This window comes from Theropithecus gelada, chromosome 6, assembly GCF_003255815.1.
Source record: "Theropithecus gelada isolate Dixy chromosome 6, Tgel_1.0, whole genome shotgun sequence".
Classification (NCBI taxonomy): domain Eukaryota; kingdom Metazoa; phylum Chordata; class Mammalia; order Primates; family Cercopithecidae; genus Theropithecus; species Theropithecus gelada.
This window is the reverse complement of record NC_037673.1, coordinates 110808735-110814232: the sequence shown is the minus strand read 5'-3', so window position 1 is coordinate 110814232 and position 5498 is coordinate 110808735. Positions and strand designations below refer to the sequence as shown.

Genomic DNA, 5498 nt, shown 5'->3' with positions numbered 1-5498 from the left:
TTGTGTATAGCAGATTTGTTCATATTTGCCAAAACTTAGAAGCAACCAAGATGTCTCTTAGTAGGTGAATTGATAAATAAACTGTGGTACATCCAGGCAATTGAATATTATTCAGTATTAAAAAGAAATGAGCTGTCAAGGCATGGAAAGGCATAGAGTAATCTTAAATGTATATTACTAAGTGAAAGAAGCCAATTCAAAACAACTGCATATTGTATAATTCCAACTGTATGACTTCTAGAAAAGGCAAACTATGGAGACATTAAAAAGATCTAGGGTTTAAAGGAAGGGAGGAATGAATAGGCGGAGCACAGAAGATTTTTAGGGCAGTGAAACTAGTGCGTATGTTACTATTGTAGATACATGTCATTATAAATTTGTTTAAATCCAAACAATGTACATCACTGAGAGTGAACCCTAATGTAAACAATGAACTTTGGGTGATAATGATGTCAGTATAGGCTCATCAGCTATAACGAATGTACCATTCTGGTGGGGGACATTGATAGTGGGATAGTGGGGAGGCTTTGGGAAGGGGATAGGTCGGAGGTATATGGAAACTGTACTTTCTGCTCAATTGTGCTGTGGACTTAAAACTGCTCTAAAAAGCCTATTTAAAAAAAAAACAGCTTGATGTGTAGCACAAGGCCATGTTGTTATGTTAAATTTTTTAAAGGAAATTATCAAGATTGCAAAAATTATCAAAAAACTTGTTTGTATCTTTGTTCCAAATTGATTTGTGTTAAGGTTCAGTGAAAACTAAAATAGTAAACATAGTCGAGCAAATGGGCAGGAATTATGAGCATATTCTGAACGCTAAAGACACAAAGTTCTTCTCCCATGTGGTATTTGAAAAGGTTCCTCTTCTTTCCATCTTTAAATGTGAGTGCATTCATCATTCTCTTTTATTTCTTCACATTTTCCATCCATGTATTTTTTATAAAGGTAGTGGAGCCAAGAACAAAAGCATTAATCTATTGGTAGACTGATGTGGGACAATTAATTAAATCTTTAGGATCAATTTCTCAAACCTCACACTCAATGGTGGGTTCTCTATATCACTGATGTTTTCAAGGTTTAGACCTGCCTATCTAAAAGTTTTTAAAAAGTATGTCCAGCTTCAGGTTATATTCAGTGCTATCACAATGGGAAAATAATTCTAGATGAGGACATTAAAAAATCTCCTTTGAACACCTAATTTCATTCCTTCAGTTGATCAGAAGCCTGTTAGTAATTTTTTTAATAACTCAGAGGCAGCAGCGTTGTATGAAGTTTACACAACCCCTTACCTCATTATTTTCTAAGTTAGAATTATACCAGCGTGTTTCTTTCTGACTCTAGGATGAAGTATGTTTGCTACTTCTCTCAGACCTGCCCTATCTGTCACTCTGGTTATATTTGAGTCCTGGGGTCTGGGAAGTACATTCCTGATATATTCAGAGTCAGCCAGTCTGTAACAAAGGATGAGATCCATTCCAAGGTCAAATGTTTTGATGTCTTGATGTGTTTTCTTCTCCAGAATAAAGAGGATAAAACAGGCTTGGGAAAATTCTAGCCTCTAGGGTTTTACAAAGTGTACCCAGACTGGGAAGGAAGCACTATTTTTACAATGCTTCCATATTGGATCACTTTTGCATGGTTCAAAGTTGCATGGTTTCTAAAGTTTCAAACTTTAGAAAACTTAAACTCTGGTTACGAATTGTCTTCATGTTTATGGGAGGCTTTCTGCTCAATCGTAGTTGAAGTCTTGGTTGTATTTCTCTCATCTGTGAGGCAGCTCCTCTGTAAGCGCAGAAGCCTGCAGTGGTCAGCACTCAGATACTGGTGCTTTCATGAGAGTTTTTTGGCCTCTCCCTCGAATGGTACAAGATTTTACAATTGGTAGTGTTATGGCCAAAATCTGCTTATCAAAATAACTACAGAAAATCTTGGATAAATGACTTCCTTAGTATGTTGAGTATCTTTGTTCATCTATGACTTGATATATACAGTTGCTGACGATCATCCATGGAATAGATAAGAGCTGGAAAAATACATGGAAATGTTTACCTAGCTCACAAGAGGAAAAGGTGGCCAAACGTTTACTAGCTACAAAGCATATTAGGACTCCCATTTTCCTAGCAACTCAGTCCTGCACCAATATTTAAAACTGTTTATAAAATGTTTAAAATTTAAAAATGTTTAAATAGAATCATCCAGGGACTAGAAGAGGGAGGAGGAATGTAAGGGGTTTTATGGTGAAAAAAGACATATTTTTGTTAGTTCTTCACTCCGTGAATAAACTAAATTATTTTCGAGTAATTCATTTTTAGCATCTGAAGTATCCTTCCATGCATGTCACCGAATCATCCTGTATTTTGAATCAAACACTTTGAGTAACTTGAAAAGTGATGTAGAAACAAAACCTTAGCTCCTTTCCCAACCCTTAATATTTTTATCTTGGTTCCTGGTTAGACTCTTGCCCTAAGTGCCTAAAATCCAAGGAAATACCCCCTACCCCAACATTCTGCTTAAATGTGTTTGCCATTGACCAATTTATGTATGGTTGAGCCCACTCAAGGCAGTTGCTCCCCTTTCTTCCCCTTGTTTATATGTGTGCTGCTGAGTAGCAGAAATCAATGATGTAATTAAAATGAGGACCATATTATTTTAAATGCTCCTGAGTTAGAAAGTATATATCATATATCATTTCATTATGCGTGGCTTCATTGGACTTCATAGATACTGTATTTTTATGGATCAAGAATGGTAGCAGCCCTATGTTGAACAAGTCTATTGGAGCCATTTTTCCAACAGCATGTGCTCACTTCACGTCTCTGGGTCACATTTTGGTAATTCTCACAATATTTACAATGTTTCCATCATTATTATGTTTGCTATGGTGATCTGTGATCAATGATCTTTGATGTAATGATTGTAATTTTGGGGGGATGCCACCAGCTTTGCCCTTATAAGATGACAGTGTTTAAAGGACAAAGGCATGTGTTCTGACTACTCTACCAACTGGCTATTCCCTGACTGTCTCTCTCTCTCTCTTTCTCTCTCTCTCTCTCTCTATCTCTCTCTTTCTCTCTCTCTCTCTCCCTCTCTCTCTCTCTCTCTCTCTCCTCAAGCCTGGCTATTACATGAAACAGAATAATATTGAAAGTAGGTAACATAATAATCCTACAATGGCCTCTAAGCATTTAAGTGAAAGGAAGAGTCATATGTCTCTCACTTTAAATCAAAAGCTAGAAATGATTGTTTAGCAAGGAAGGCATGCAGAAAACCTAGACGTATTGTGCCAGTTAACCAATGTGTAAATGCAAAGGAAAATTCTTGAAAAAAAATTAAATTTCTACCACACTGAACACCCAAGTGATAAGAAAACAGCAGCTTTATTGCTAAAGTAGAAAAATTTTTAGTGGTCTGGATAGAAGATCAAGCCAGCCACAATGTTTCCTTAAGCCAAAGTTAAATCCAGAGAAAGCCCTAACTCTCTTTAATTCTATGAAGGCTGAGACAGGTCGGGAAGCTGAAGAAGAAAAATGGGAATCTAGCAGAGATGTGTTCATGAGACTTAAGGAAAGAAGTCATCTCCATAAAATAAAAGTTCAAGGTGATGCAGGAAGTTCTAATATAGAAGCTGCAGCAAGTTATGTAGAAGATCTAGCTAAAATGATTGATGAAGGTGGCTATGCTAAATAGTAGACTTTCACTGGAGAAGAAACAGCCTTATATTGTAAGATGATCATCTAAGGCTTTCATAGCTAGAGAGGGGAAGTCGATACCTGACTTAGAAGCTTCAAAGGACAGGCTGACTCTTGTTAAAGTCATCAACTGCATTAGACACTAAGTTGAACCCAATGCTCATGGACCAAAAATCCTATAACCCTTAAGAATAATGCTATATGGACTCTGCCTGTGCTTTATAAGTGGAACTACAAAGCCTAGATGACAACTCATCTGTTTATAGTACAGTTATTGAACATTTTAAGTCCACTGTTAAGACCTGCTCAGAAAAAGAGATTCCTTTCAAAATATTACTGTGCATTGACAATGCACCTGTTCACCCAAGAGCTCTGATGGAGGGGTACAAGGAGATTCATGTTGTTTTCATGGCTGCTAACACAATATCCATTCTGCAGCCCATGGATCAAGGAGAAATTTTGATTTTCAAGTCTTATTATTTGAAATATATACTTTGTAAGACTATAGTTCCCATATATATAGACAACAATTCCTTTAATGGCAATTAAAAACCTCCTGGAAATGATTCACCATTCTAGATGACATAAAGAATATTCATAATTCATGGCAGGAGGTCAAAATAGCAACCTTAACAGGAGTGTGGAAGAAATGGATTCCAATCCCTTACTTTGAAGGGTTCAATGTAAAGTCACCAGCTGCATTAGTTCCTAGAAACTTGAGTTAAGGAAGCAACTGCAGATGTGGTAGAAATAGCAAGAGAACTAGAATTAAAATTGGGTTCTGAAGATGCGATTGAATTGCTGCAATCTCATGGTAAAACTTGAACTGATGAACAGTTGTTTCTCATGGATGAAAATAGAAAAAAGTTTCACGAGCTGGACTGCACTCCTGCTGAAGATACTGTGAACATTGTCAAAATGTCAACAAAGGATTTAGAGTATTACATAAGTTTAGTTAATAAAGCAAGGACAATTTTTGAAAGGACTCCAATTTTGAAAGAAGTTTTATGGTAAGTAAATACTATAAAAAATGCTACAGAGTTTTTTTTTTTTTGTAAAAGGAAGAGTTAATTGAAGATGCAGACTTGATTGTCTTACTTTTAATAAATTGCCACAGCCACCCCAAACCTCAGGAAACACCAACCTGATTAGGCAGCAGCCATCAACAGTGAGACAAGGCCGTCCACCAGCAAAAAGATCATGACTCTTTGAAGGTTCCGATGATTGTTAGAATTTTTTAGCAACAAAAAATTTTTAATTAAGGTATGTGCATTTTTAGAGACATAATTCTATTGCACACTGAAAAGACTACAGTATAAACATAACTTTATATGCACTGGTAAACCAAAAATTATGGTGTGACTTGCTTAATAGGGTATTTTGCATTACTGCCATAATCTGAAACTGACCTTCCAATATATCCAAGGTATGCCTGTATAAGAAAAATGTAATATATATTTTTTCAGTTTCTGATATGTGGATAGAGGCTTGGTGCTTCAAAAATGTTTGATTTGGATAATGCTAGGGAAAATTACATAGTACATTTCTTTTTAAAGTAGTACTGTTGTTCTCTCCCTTTTTGCTCCCGCAGAATATCTCTGTGAATGCAATGGATTTCCTCATTCTCAGCCAACTTTTAAGAATAGAGGTCATTTGCATAATGCTGATGTGTAGTTGCAGTTTTTTCTTTTTGGAGGCACATAGAATTCTCATTCTTTGTACACTGCTTTCCTCTTCCTCTTCTCTCTGTCATTCCCAAAGAAGATGGTCTTAATAATTTAGATCAGGGGAGTCTTCACGAGGTAGCCT

General features: G+C 36.3%; 1 long non-coding RNA gene across 1 annotated transcript; it reads right to left on the bottom strand.

The window, feature by feature from the left end:
- Positions 1 to 1180: 1180 nt before the first annotated feature.
- LOC112625694 lies at positions 1181 to 5184 on the bottom strand. Its single transcript, XR_003119750.1, has 2 exons — positions 5099 to 5184; positions 1181 to 1854 (listed from the first exon to the last, which is right to left on the bottom strand). It is a non-coding gene; the product is annotated as an uncharacterized LOC112625694 (long non-coding RNA).
- Positions 5185 to 5498: the final 314 nt, after the last annotated feature.